This window comes from Castor canadensis, chromosome 3 (genome assembly GCF_047511655.1).
Source record: "Castor canadensis chromosome 3, mCasCan1.hap1v2, whole genome shotgun sequence".
NCBI classification, from domain to species: domain Eukaryota; kingdom Metazoa; phylum Chordata; class Mammalia; order Rodentia; family Castoridae; genus Castor; species Castor canadensis.
Window position 1 is genome coordinate 97,200,356 of NC_133388.1, and position 14,958 is coordinate 97,215,313.

The 14,958-nt window shown below is 36.9% G+C and overlaps 1 pseudogene; it reads left to right on the forward strand.

The window, feature by feature from the left end:
- The first annotated feature begins 13,255 nt into the window (after nucleotides 1–13,255).
- Nucleotides 13,256–13,699, forward strand: LOC141421315 (cyclin-dependent kinases regulatory subunit 1 pseudogene; annotated as a pseudogene).
- Nucleotides 13,700–14,958: the final 1,259 nt, after the last annotated feature.

The window sequence follows — 14,958 nt, forward strand, 5'->3', positions numbered from 1 at the left end:
ATTTTGAAAAACAGTTTAGCAACTGACATTACTATCTGGTTATTTTCATTATATGCAGCATTTTAGGATAATAATCATGATTGACATTATAATGGTAGAACCATCAAGTTCTTGTTACACTAAGGAACACTTGGACATAAGCCTGAAAAGGCTGACATTGGTGACAGTTATAATCTGAAGAACAACTTGATAAAGGACTCTCCCAGACTTTCTTTAAGTCTTCTATATTTGGGGAACATAAATATGTTTAATATGAAAACGACTCAGGAATTATAGGTCTTACCTAAAACAATAGAGGTTTTACATTTGTGGTAAAATTTAGACTCTTTGGTAGGTAAGCTACTAGGTGGCATGGGCAAAATGAAATCTTTGGATATAAATAATAGCTGCTTATTTAACCACAGTTCTAAAGTGGTCATTTAAAAGATTTTGACAGAAATAGACACACAATGAACCTTGTCTCAGTAAAGATGCAATTTCTGCAGTAGTCAAAAGTATAATAAAATCATCCAAAACACAGGCAATTATCTTGTTAAAATATAAAATCATTTCTTTACACCATTTTTTTTGCAAATGTTACAAAGAGCAGAACAATCTTCAAACATTCAGAAGACACAGTGTTAGGTGTTAGTTCTACATTAATGAATTAAAATTTGACATTATAAAATTCTTTAGGTAATTTTTAAATTATATCCAACTTAACCACATACATAAACTTTTCATAAGTTTTTTTTGTCTTTTGTACAGTTCTAAGACTTACTCAGACCCTTTGTGAGTTTTTTCTTAGTTTTCGTCCTACCATTTTTCAATTGAAGAACAACAAAACTAACTTTATGAAATCCTTCTTCATCCAAAAGTATTTTCTTTCCCCTTTAATTTTCTTCTCCTAAAGTAATTCAATACCTTCCTTACATTTATTTCTTACTTGGTGATAATTTTTTCTCATTATCTTGAAATACATGAAATTGTTGCTTTTTCAATAAAAGAGTTTCAATAAATGTAGCATTTTATTTAAAAAACCCAGAAAGATGTGCAATTTCAAAATTTTTAATTCAATAACAATTCACAAAAACATACTTGTTTATAGACCCATATATTGTAAGAGTTACATCCAAATTACCCTTACAACAGAATGACAGAGATTAAGATTGTCATCTAACAAATCTAAAAAGAGACACCAGCCTTTACATATTAACTTTTAATGACAGTTTATGAACCATTCTAAACATACACCCACTCAAAGATTTTAAATGAGTCATATCAAAAATGTCAATTTAAGTGAACATAAAAATGAAAAAAAAAAAACTGTGAAAACTGGCCACAACAACCAATTGATTTTTTGTAATCCCAAGGGGCACATAAAGTTGTGTTAATAGACTAATGTACAAAAAATAACATACATAAGTAATTATATCAATTTAAAATACTCTCTGATAGAATTTTTAGTCTAGATAAATCACAGTTCTCACTAGGGGATAACAAGCTTGACTCAGGAATTTTACTCTTAGACAAATCACACATCTCCTTAAACCTCTTGGATTTTTATTTTTCTTTAAATCTGTCACAAATTCATTACTTAAAGTATCTTAATTTGAGACTGTCAACTTTCATTACTCTCCTCCCCTGTCGACAGAAGGGGTGGCAAAGGGGAAGGATAGCAGGTGGCAGAACACATGGTGAAGGGATGCAGTGCAGTTTAGCCCAGCCTGAATGAGGACCTCATCTTTTGTCATAACAACTTCCAAGTAGAGGTGGTGGCTGTGGAGTTGGGCAACTGGAACAGGCATGGTGTCTCTCCACACTGTGGGGGTGATATCAAGGGTAATTCCCTGCCCCCTTCCTCTGAGTTTTGGAGAGTTTGCGTGGCTTTGCATGAATTTTCCAAAGGGATTTTAGATCTAATAGAAAGTCATGTTCAACAGTGCATACCAACACAAAACAAACACAGAACAAATAGAGAATTTACTTTTCTGTTTAGTTCAGGCCTCTAGAAGCTTACAGGGGCCAATTTAAGGTGCTCTCCCAATCTAGGAAGTGCTTGTTCTGATACTGTTAATCTACATGACACTTTTCAAATAAACCATCTTTTTCCTGCAAGAAAAAGGAAGCCTGTATATGAAAAATAGGTAGCGAACCATGGGAGAGGCTCCCCTACAGAATCCATGGGATTTCTTATGGCATGGAGAATTTTACCTAATTGCTTGTGAGGTAAGACAAATGGTAAATGCCAAAAGTCTGCCCAGGAGGTTAGAGCTGGAGAGGCACAGTGTGTGAGGTTTCTAAAGGAAAGAAAACAAAAAGAGGAGTTTATTTCCTCAGGAAAAATGTCAGAGTTAGGAGAGGATCAATTGGACCTATATGGAATTTTAAATAAGCATACATAATTTAATCAAAAAATGAGCCACTTTTCTGACTAGTGACAGACAAGTATGTAAAGTAGATGGGAAAAACTGATAAGGACAGAAGGATACTGTTTAGGGGCAGAGTGGAGCAGAAGAAAGCTGGAGGTCACCTAGAATGTCCTGAGAATTTAAAGGCTCCTATAAACAGGTCAGACACATTCAATCCGTCTTCCACAGGTATAGGCCCTACAAGAAGGACATAGAGGTCTGAACACAGGGGACCTCAAACCACTTGGAGAAATTAGAGAAAAAAGTTCACATTGAAGGATCATATTATAACTAAAGGTGCTGTTTAGAGGCCAGACTTCCTGGTTTGGCAGCTACTAGACTGACCAGACCACATTACAAAGAAAGATGAGACATGTTGTTTTGTTTTTGTTTTTTTTCCATATAACACAGGGAAGAGATGGTTTGACCCATTGTGAGGGGAAGAATTCATTGATTATGTCTCACCTAGAGCACCCACTAGGAGAGAAGGAGCTGAAGACACCTGGGGGAACTGACGTGTGTCTTCTGATTTGGATAACTGACCAGACAGAAGGACTTACAGGTACAAAGTGGACTTCCAGAATTGAAAGGACTCTGAAACATGAAGTCAGGCTGTTCAATCCTTACCAAGGAAGAGAGCAAGGGATAGCTTCACTTCCTGCACTAGAGCATCCTTCAAAGGGAGAGATGATGCCATCTGAGGAAAGTCAGAAGGGATTTGAATGGAAAAGTAATGACAGAGAAAAGAAGCGACCCACAGTATACGTGGATTATCCCAGGGCAAGATGCCCTATGTGTTGGAAGTAGAGACTTGAAATAAAAAGGATAGGCAGACCTTAACCCTTGCAAGCTACAGTTGAATGGGTCCCTTTTTCCTTGATTTTTAGGTTTCAACAGAGAGTCATCCTGGTCAGAGACATAATGATCAGAAGGCAGTTGGTTGTTCTCCCAAAATGTCTATATAAGTCTCAGGACTTTCACCTGTAAGGTCCAATTTGGTTTCTTGACACCCTAGAATAAGAGATATTTGGGTCTCATCAGGGAGTTGCACTGGCCAAAACCCACAATTGCCCCCAAATTCAAGGGAAGCACTACCAAAGTTACCAATATGGAAAAGGATCAACAAACTGTTGTGGATTTTGGAACTAAGGGTTTGTAAGAGAATTTATCAAGGTGAGAGTGTAAAAGAAGAAAATGATTATTAGGATGCTGCTTAAGAGAGGGCAGTGGGCAGCTGAGAACCCATGGAGTACTGCTGGTGTACCCATATGGGCTTGGGGCTGATAACTTTTGATTTGCTGATTAGCTGTCTCTTTTCTGTAGGATTTGTTGATTGGTTGCTTCTTCCTTAAATCATGATTTGAATTTCATGAGCATAAAAATATTTTTCAGGATTTAACCTCACTTCCTCATTCTACCTGGTCATTGGTACTTTTGCTCCTTCCATGCCTCCTTAAGGGGAACCCTCTTCCACACTTCCTCTTAAACATTTTTTTTCTTTGTGGTGAGACTTTTCAAAAGCTCATTTTCTAGTTCTAATTGGCCTTTCTTAGGGACTCATGGACTTAGCATCATCCAGTGTGAGAAAGAGAATGTTTCTTTCCTGGTGTGGCAGAATGATGACTTCTCATAAGGCAGCTTTAGTTGGAAAAAGGAAACAATATAGTACAAGAAAGTAGGTTGTCAACAGGTTATTTCTCTTTACTGATTTAATTGGAATGGGCTTCCCTCTCTTCTCAGATTGGTGGAGCCCTTTTGAATCTCTACTGTGAATCATTTATTTTTTGGAGGAAATCTGGCTCTTTGGGGATTTTCTGACTTTGTTAGGTTTCTGTTTGACTGCATACCATTTAACATTAGTGAATGCATTTTGGGTTTGCCTGCTGGAGTCACTGCAGGAACTCAGTCCAACTAAATAGCTATATTTAACAACTTTAACTTGTGTTCTGATTGAACACAGAAGAGATTTGTATTTGACCCAGTTCAAAGGTATGTACACATCAGTATTACCCACCACCATTAATCAAGAAAAGCATGCTGACTTCATTTTCAAAGCACATCTAAACTTATTGTAGATGAACAGGAATTGGATTGTTAACTCACTTTGACAAAATGGTGTAATGGGTCAGAGTAAGCTAATTTATCTCTGAGATAAATAGCCTTTTATGGAATGTTTTGATTAATTGCTCCTGATTGTCTTTTCTTGCTTTTTTCATTCTCTAGTGCTAAACAAACAAACCATATATGTGTGTGTTTTATATACATATAATATATATTAACTGTATGTATATATAATGCTCTTTAGAACACTATAATTTATAAGCAATAAAACCTAATATTAGAATTAAAACTATCTAAAACTCCAATGTTCTTAAATTCTTTGTGCTGATCCCAAGAATAAAAGGGAAAATGTATATTTGATAGAATTTTGATCCTGAAGGTTTTTTTATATTACATAGCAAAAACCATTGCTTTTTAAACATGAATGAGAATTACTGTTAGTGGGAATTGATCTGAGCAGCCATAGGGATGGACCAGACAGTGAAATACCATTTATGCATACCCAAATATATACAAAAATGAAACACATAGAAAAGTAGTTGAAAGAGTCTAATGCAAATAGACAGAAGAAAAAAATTCTTATTTTGAATTTCTGCTTCCAGCTAGCTTCGTATGCAGAGAGATCAATGCTAGTTCTTAAATATTTTAAAGGGGCATTGATATGATATCACTTGTTTCCCATGTGATTGAATTCTCAGAAATAAGAGATCCTTGATGTCTAGCCCTATTTAATCACCGGGAAATGCAAGTCTGAGGAGAGGACACATGGAAGCATGACTGTCAAACTAAAATCCCAGCTGGCAGTTTTCAGAAGGGTCTGGGCATCTGCAGTGACAAGCCATCCTGAGCTGAGCTACCAGAGAAATACACATTAAAATGAAGGTTTCTCCAAGCACTGCTGTGATTTCACCTGTTCTTTTCAGTGTGGAATGTTCCTGAAAAGCACTGCAAGGTGATGGATGCTTGCAGTTGCCTTTAAGTAAGTTTTTTCTACATTAACCATTTGGAAAATGTGCAGCAATTAAAAGATATACACTGAAATATGACTGATAAATGCCATATATCTGGATTCCTCACTGTGAGAGGAGATTCAAAGCTTGACCAAAGCCACTTTGGCGTGAGAATAAATTCTGAGGGCTTCCAGAGCACCGAGAAGGTTACCCTCATGTCCTGACGAGCAGGAATATGAACATTCCTAGTCTTGTACCCAGACTGTGTGTTAACATAATTTGTCTTGGCTAGAATGGTTTTGTGGTAGGCAGAATAATGTTTCCCAAACAATGCCCACATCTCAATCCCTGGAACCTGAGAGATAACTACTTTTGACAGCAAATGCAAAGTGAATTTGCAAATGTCATTAAGTTTAAAAGTTAAATGAGGAAAGTATCCCAAGTTCTTCTAGTCATTCTAATCTAATTACAAGAGTCTTTCAAAGAGGAAGAGGTGTGTAGAACAAGGGATCAGTACAACACATTTTGAGAAGGACTGGACACTGTGGCTGATGTGAAGATGGGGTGATGGACAAAGAAGGTGGGAAGCCTCTAGGAAAAGGAAGAAGCTCATTCTTTCCTGCAGTCTTTGGAAGGAGCTCAGTTCTGTGAATGTCTCGACATTAGTCCTGTATAAGATTTCTGATCCCTATGAAGTAGAATAGGGAGCCTTCTGGGAATAAGAGAGGGATGGGTTCTTGAGAACTTTCTTCATATTCTGTTACCCACTAAAGTGAAAGTAAAGTCCCACCCGTGTCCTCCCTTCTCCCCCTCCACTTACTGATAGGAGAAAAATCTAACAGGTGCAGGATGGTGCCATGATATTTCCATAAATGAACTAGCCACTGATCTGTGTCTAAAATGAGAACAATTTATTAAAACTTGAGAATTAGAATTCTTAAAAATGCCAGCCTCAGCCTGGGGTCATAGATCAAATGAGGCCCAGAGATTAGAGGACACATGGGACAGTGAAAGTCTGAGGACCTAGACTTTAAGAGAGATTAAAGAAAACATGGAGCAGTGTGGGTGTAAGGACCAAAGCTTTAAAGAAAGGCATTAAGGAATAGAAAAGAAGTATGGTTTTAAAGAATAAAGAAAAGAAGCAATGTAAAAGAGAAGTAAAAAAGACTTAATGACACTGTTGTCCATCTCTATCCTGAGTGCCCAGCACACCAAACCCCAACTTTGTGCATGTTTGTCTTCTATCTTTTGTCCTTTCTACATCTCCAGTTGCCCTCAGTTAGGTCAGTAGGACAGCGATCAAGCCTACTGATCTTCATGCTGATCTGTAAGATGCGATAGCTTGCTGTGTGTATCAAAGAACACATAGCAAATCCCTTTGCAAGTGAAGCACAATTGCTTTCCTTCAAACTATTTTATGGCACTTCAAAAATAGACCCTTTTTTAAAAAAATAGAAACTTCCAAAGATAAAATATTCCTCTAATTAGTTAATCCACTTGTTTAGAATTTGTGTGTTCTAATACATTTAAGTATCTACCTGAAAAAAAAAAACAGGAAAGTTGACTGGGCATTTGTAATATGCAGGTCACTGTGTTAGAATGTTTGTGTATATTTCATTATGTAATCCAAAAACAGAAGTAATAGGATTTAAAAAAACATTTTCCAATCTGGATAATTAGAAGAGTGAGGTTTAAAGTTCAGTAAATGTTCCACATTACACAAATGAAGTGGGATTTCAGCTCCTGCCATCTGAGTCTATAACTCCATTGCAATTGTAACAGAGGCTTAAGTTTATGTTTTATCTCAGCTCAGGTAAGCCACAGGATGCTCAGTTAAAGCCTTAAGCTCTATTATAGAAAACATGTCATATAAATAATTGTCACATCCCATGGGATTTAGAAGAGTGTTTCAAGCAGATAATCCTGTCTTGAATAAAATTCAAAGCACATATTCTTTTTTTTTATTATTCATATGTGCACACAAGGCTTGGGTCATTTCTCCCCCTGCCCCCACCCTCTCCCTTACCTCCCACTCCACCCCCTCCCTCTCTCCCCTACCCCCTCAATACCTAGCAGAAACTATTTTGCCCTTATTTCTAATTTTGTTGTAGAGAGAGTATAAGCCATAATAGGAAGGAACAAGGGTTTTTGCTCGTTGAGATAAGGATAGCTATACAGGGCACTGACTCACATTGATTTCCTGTGCATGTGTGTTACCTTCTAGGTTAATTCTTTTTGATCTCACCTTTTCTCTAGTTCCTGGTCCCCTTTTCCTATTGGCCTCAGTTGCAAAGCACATATTCTTGTGTGATGGACTTGTACATGTTTATTGCAAATGCTAAAATTAATTATTCTTTCCCTAGGTATAAGTGACATTAACCCCAATTATTACTAGACATGTTCATTTTAATAACAGAAAAATAAAGACATGATTTTGCATTACTTCTCCCAGAATTCTGAAGATAGCCACAAAATAAAAAACACAAGTAAATAAAAAATCTTTGGCAAAATTAAGAATATTTTAAAAATCTAGCCATAAAATATTAGGAAAAAATGCAAAACAATATTGAAAGTGAGATACAAGGCTACCAAGACACTCAGAGGTGATGCCTATTGCTGTGGACTTCTGAAAAGGTGAAATTCAAATGAGGTGCAATATCATCAACCATTCCTGTAATAACAGTAACAAGTGCAGAGCTACCGAGCAACATATTTCTGGCTCTCACTTAAATATGTTCTCTTAAGGTAGAGAAGACAGAGAAATGCAGGGAAAAACCCTATCTTGAACAAGCAACATATCTGCAAATCCTGGGTAAAGGTAAGACACTTGTACTGCAAACAGCCTTGCACTTTTAAGTTGCAAAGGGAAAATGTGACTTGAAGAACTCACACATATGCTAATGCCAATGGAGGTTGTTGCTATAGCTGTTCTGGAGTGTACCCCAAAGGCGCAGTTGTTAAAGGCTTGGACCACCACCCCATCACAATTGGAAGTTGGTGGATTCTTTAAGAGGTGGGGTCTAGTGGGAAGTTTAGGTCACTGCAGGCAGGCCACCAAAGGATATTGTGGAAAGACAGTGTTTTTCTTTCCCTCTGCTTCCCACACACCACATGGTGAACAACTTTGTTCTGCCTTATTCTACTCAACATGATCCGTTGTCTCTCCACAGGACCATCAGCAGTGGGAACAACTCACCATGGATTGAAACACTCAAAACTCCTTTTTATAGGTTGACTATCACAGGTTTTTCTGATAATAATGCAGAATGAGAATTTCTGTTTGGCCAGAACACACAATGCTGCCACACTTCACTTGCAAGACTACTAGGTGAATAGCAATTTATTTAGAAATAACATATTTCACTCAAAAGTGATGTTTAATATAAAAAGGAATATCCAGAGAATATTTGGAGTATTTTATAAGAAATAGGGAACAGATATTGATGAAAAATTTATATGTCAACAACACACAACATACAAAATTATCAAAAAGCATGTAAAAATACTGATAAACTATATCAACATTAACTTTAAGAAATAAGTATTGCCTCCATGAAACAGAATCCAAAAGCCCAAATGGAAAGCTAAGGGTGAAGCTAGGTGTGGTGGTGAACTCTTGTTATCCCATCACTCAGGAGGCCGTTTTAGGAGGACCAAGAATTTGAAGTTAGTCTGAGTTACATAGTTAGACAACTGAAAGAAAGAAAGAACAAAAGGAAGGAAGGAAGGAAGGAAAGAAAGAAGAAAGGAAAGAAGGAAAGAAGGAAGGAAAGATAAAAAAAGACACACGTGAAGAGTGGGAGAAGGAGGAAGGGAAAGCAAGATAAGGGTGTTATAGATTTAACAAAAGATAAAGAAAGTCATCCCAAGAGAAATAAAAATAAGTCACTATGGTTATCAACACTGATTAATTATAGTTTAAATGAAAGTAAAAACCAGGAAAACACCAAGGAATAAGAAAATCAGAGATAGAAAATATATTTGTGATTACCAAGGTATGGGAATAAGGACAATGGGGAGTGAGCCTTAGGATTATGGGTTTCTTCGTGAAAAAATTACAGTTAAGTAATGATATATTACTTGTGCACATAGTAAATTCCAATTGTGTTTACAGTTTAAAAGAGAGGATTTTATTGTATACAAGATAAAAATTGGGAATGTATGTAAATAACTGCTTTTCTCAAGTTTTGCAATATGCCAGAAAAGTTCTATTGAGTTGTGTTTTCATTTGAGTCTAGAAATATTTTGATTTACCTCCTTATATCTTTGATTGACCTACTGATCATTCAAGAATAAATTGTTCATTCTCCATATTTTTGAAAACTTTCATTAGTTTTACCTGTTATGGATTTCTGGTTTTATTTCATTATAATCTGATAAAATACAGGACATTATTTCAATTTATTTATATTTGTTAAGCTTTGCTTTGTTTCCTAAGATATGATCTATATTGGAGAAAGTTTTGAAGTGTGGAATATGGTATAGAGTTCTGTCAAGTTCATTTGATTTACAGTGTCATTTAAATCTGAAGTTTATTTGTAGATCTTTTTTGTTGAGTGCCTGTCCAGTAGTGAGAGTGGGTTATTAAACCACTGTTATTGTATTTGGGCCTATCTCTGTTTCTATGTCTAGTAGTTTGATTTATGTCATTGCGTACACTGGCATTTGGTGTGCATTTGTTTACAATTATCTCTTCCTGTTGAATTATCCCCTTTGTCAGTATGACATGAGTGTCTTTTTCTCTTCTGAATAATTATGGTTTGAATTCAGTTTGTTCAGATATGAATGTTACGACTTCTTTTGCTTTCAGGATCCAGTTGCTCAGAAAATCTTTTTCCATGCTTTCACTCTAATCCTGTTTGTCTTTGACAGGAAAAGGAGATATCCTAGGACAATGGGTCTGGGATAAAGTTGGAGACATCCTAGCATGTAATGTAGGTGTGGTACTTCAGAGGTCCCAAGTTTGGCTGTAACAAGGAGACTTCAATAATCATACCCCGTGTATACATTGTGTTTTCTTGGCTCAAAATATGGGGCATATGGAGCAAAGAGGTCACAGCTCTGGGTCCCTGTGGGGTCACTTGAGGTCAGGTGTCGATAGAGGTGACAGTGTCAGTTATGGCCCTGGTCTCAGTGAACATGATGGTGTTAGTGGAGATCAGTATGTCAGTGGAGGTTTTGGTGGCATTAGTAGAGGTCTTTGTGTCAGTAGCAGTCATGATGATAGCAATGAAGTTCACAGAGTCAGTAGAGGTATGGTACCATTAGTAGAGGGAATAGTGTCAATGGATGTCATGGTAGTATTAGGTGAGCTCATGTGTCAGTGAAAGTCTCAGTGTCACTGGAGCTCACATGTCAATGGAGTTCCTGAAGTCAGTGAAACTCCCATGAGAGCCAGGTTTTCCAACATCTCTCAGGGGTAATGAGGCAGTCCTCCCTGTTCTTGCCAGTCTGCTTTCACTCAGGTCCAGGTGGAAAGACAGGAGGTTTAGCCACACTTGGAAGTAATAAGAAGCTCCTTCTCTCCCAATGCCAACAGAGTCTGGACCTACACACACACCTGACAGGAATGAGGCAGTACCAAACCTTCACAATATAACATGGAACCAGAATGCCAAACCATTTAACTCAAGTAACATCCAGTGTTTCATAGAACAGTGCATTAAATTTTCCAGATTCCAATAAAAACTCTCTCTACTTATCCCAAACCAAGAAGAACCCAAACTCAATTCAAAAAGAGAGTCAAGTCAGATGTGGTGGCAGATACATGGAATCACAGATAATCAGGAGGTGGAGGCAGGAGGACTTAGAGGTCAAGGCCAGCACAGGCAAAGACCCTATCTTGAATATAAATACAAAAAGGTAAGGAACATGGTTCAAGTGGCACATCTGCCTAGCATGTACAAAGTCTGGATTTAATATCCAGTACTGAAGGAAAAAAAACACTAGTCAACAAGTGCCAACACTGATGAAACATACAACATCTGACTATCTGAAGGGGATTTCAAAGCACTCATCATAAATAGTATTGAGGGAGAATTATAAATATGCTCTAACCAAATTTTGTTAAAGAAGTATCTTACCAAAGACAAAAGATATATGGGCAAAAGGAAGAAAATAGACTGAAGAAATGATTAAAACCTTAGAACCTGTGAGACTATAAGAAAAGATCTAACATCTGTGTCATTAAGTCACTTAAGGAAAACAGAGTATGTACAATACTTTCTCACCCCACTTAAGTTCCTCAAATTATGGTTCAAAGTTAGAGGTAAAATGAGGCATCACTGTATGCCTCTCAGAACTCAAAAATAGGAAAAATAACTATATCAAATTCTTGCAGTGTGGAGAAACTGAGTCACTCTCATGTGGCTACTAACAACATAAAATATATAGCAATTTTAGAAAAGAGTTTGTCAGTGTCTTGTGAACTTAATATGCAATTGCCATCTGGCATAGCAATTGTACTGAAAAAATGAAAATTTATGTTCACACTAAAGCAACATACACCAATATTCACAGTTCAATTCGTAATAGCCATAACTAAAAAAAAAAATTTTTTCTCCAGCAAGGGAATGGCTTAAAACCATTGCTTTATCTCCTCCAACTAAGATTTTCCTGGGTAGGCTATACTTGAAGGTCTAAGCACTTCAATGTTTCCTCTTAAGTTGCAGCCTGGCTCTGTACTTAGCATCAGCCTTACGGTGACATGTTGGTTTTGGAGGCAGGAGTGAGCAGGCTGTTTGGGAGCCAGTGCAGCAAGTTCACTGGGCTGAGCCCAGGTTGGGGACGCTAACAGTTGTACATCCTAGCTTTAAATTTTTTGAAGGGAAATAAACATGTTTCCTTCACAGTCTAGGGTTTTTCTTTCTAACATCATCCAAGGGACAAATTAGGGAAAGCACAAATTGGGTTTAAAACTAAAGATAGTTTTTTGTCAGCTACTGTATATGTCAAAAATAAAATATTCTTATTTAAAAATATTTAATCATTTAAAACAAATTCTTAAAATACAAAATTAAATTATTCATCTTAGCTTATTAATCAAAATTGTTATTAAAATTAAATATTCAAAATAAAATCATGAAATCTCATGAAAAAAAGAAATAACAAATATACAGTCCTTCCTCATGTATGACTACTCTAAATATCTGTTTTCTTACTTTCCTAAACTGTTCAGCCCTAGCTGTTCTTCCCTGAATCTTTCCACAGCCTACAAACTTCTTTAGCAGGCATTTAGAAGACTTAATCCCCTGAGCTCTGTCTTTCCATGAGAGCAGGTGTGACTGTGTGTGACAGGCAGAGTGTTCTTTCTCCTTAGCCTCCTGTGATATGGCAATGTGAGGAGACTAGAATCCAGCTGAGTGCCTGGGGCATGGCAGCCAAAAAAGGATAAATGAAGAGAATAAACAGTCCCCCTCCTAGGATACTGAGCCCACAGTCTCCCACTCAGAGAGCCTTCCTAACTTACCATCATCTTATTCATACAGTGCACATTTCATGAAGATCTTTAGGCCAGCTGTGTGTATTTATTTTGAAGGCCAAAGTACACTCACAGAAAAACAGAAGAAAATATGCATTTTTGTAGGGTCTGTCTAAATACTAAAATGACAGGTGTACAGTACAGAAATTGTAAAACATTTCAATCATTCATTTAGATTGAATTTACCTTCATGATGTCATGAATGAATTAGAAAACATGAACAACAATGGCATTTTAGTTTAAAAGTAACAGTTTTCTCTAATCATTAACATTTGAGGATATAAAAGAAAATTACTTTCAAAACTGGAGGCGTGCTGCTAGAAGTTGTTTGGAGGTTGTAGGCTAGGGGCTGAATGCCAGAATGCAAAGCGGTCATGTCACACAAACAAATTCACTATTCAGACAAATAGGACGACTAGGAATTTGAGTACTGGCATGTCGTGTTGCCCAAGGATATAGCCAAGCTGGTCCCTAAAACTCATTTGATGTCTGAATCTGAATGGAAGAATCTTGGTGTTCAGCAAAGTCAGGAATAGGTTCATTACAAGAGCCACGAACCAGAACCTCACATCTTGTTCCGACGGCCACTACCCAAGAAGCCAAAGAAATGAAGCTGGAGAGCCACTTTTCAACCTTAAGCCTTACCCAGCTGTCCTTATTTCGTAACATCTTTCCAATAGCATGATTATGTTGCTTTCTTGTTTCTCATTTTGATATTTAAAGGATGTTCAATACGCTGTTTGAATGTGCTGGTAACTGCTTTGCTTCTTGAGTTGAGCTGTCACTACCACGGCCCTCCCAGATAAGTGCTCTGTGTGCCACAGCCTCAGCTAAATGTGCCCCCAAAAGCCACAGTGAGTACTGTATCCAGTAGAGCACACTTGGCAGATGGAGGAAGCATCAGGGAACCAGACCATGGATTTTACGGGGATTTTGTAAACTTGCTGTTTTCTTATTTGATGCCAGGTGTTGTATGTATGGTGACTTATGGATTTATGTTTCAATGTATTGGAAACTTTCCATTTTATTCGAGAAATCTGTTCTTTGTTACAAGCTTTGATTAATTAGAGAGGAAGTTTTTACAAAAAAAAGCAAAAAACAAACAAACAAAAAAACTGGACACTCTTTCCAAACTCCAGCTCTTCCAAAAATGTTTGAATCAACTGCTTTTACTCAGCTTTCGGGGGAAGGAAATATTGGGTGTGAAAAACATAAAAGAGCTGGAAGAATAAGGGAGTGATTCTGGAAACAAAAGACATGTATTTCACAGATTATTTTAAATTAAGAAGGGTTGGGTGTAAAGCACAGCTAAGTAGAAGGAGCTGGTTTCTGGAGTTTGGGATGAGAGATGGCTGCAGTTCTGCAGATGGGCAAACTGTTGCAGTGCCATGTAAATCTCTGAAACAGTCACCAGGAGCACTTAATAAAGAATGAGATACTTTTCTTGCAAAAGTATGTCAAAATCCTAACCTGGTATTAAGCTGACACAACAGTAATAGTTCAGGCAACTGTTCATTCATTAATTTGAAATCATTTAGGAAGCAAGTAAAAAGGAGAAAAATATGGATGAAGTTTATATGCCATCCTCCAAATAATTACTGGAAAGAAAAGTATTTAATGCATTTATAGATTATAAGTTTAGGTAAACAACATCCAATAAAACAGATTGAAATGATGAAATAAACTATCATACCTGAAACTACTTAAAGAAAACTACAACAATATTTACTCATTTTTTTTTTCTGAACAAATGAAATAAGTGTTTGGTTATGATGAATTTAATTAAAATGCATTTAGATGTTGAATAAAAGCTATTTGAAGACCAGCATAAGAAACACATCACTTCCTTTTTTCTTTTTTTTATTTTTTTTCATTTTTCTTTTATTATTCATATGTGCATACAAGGCTTGGTTTATTTCTCCCCCCTGCCCCCACCCCCTCCCTTACCACCCACTCCACCCCCTCCCGCTCCCCCCAATACCCAGCAGAAACTATTTTGCCCTTATCTCTAATTTTGTTGTAGAGAGAGTATAAGCAATAATAGGAAGGAACAAGGGGTTTTGCTGGTTGAGATAAA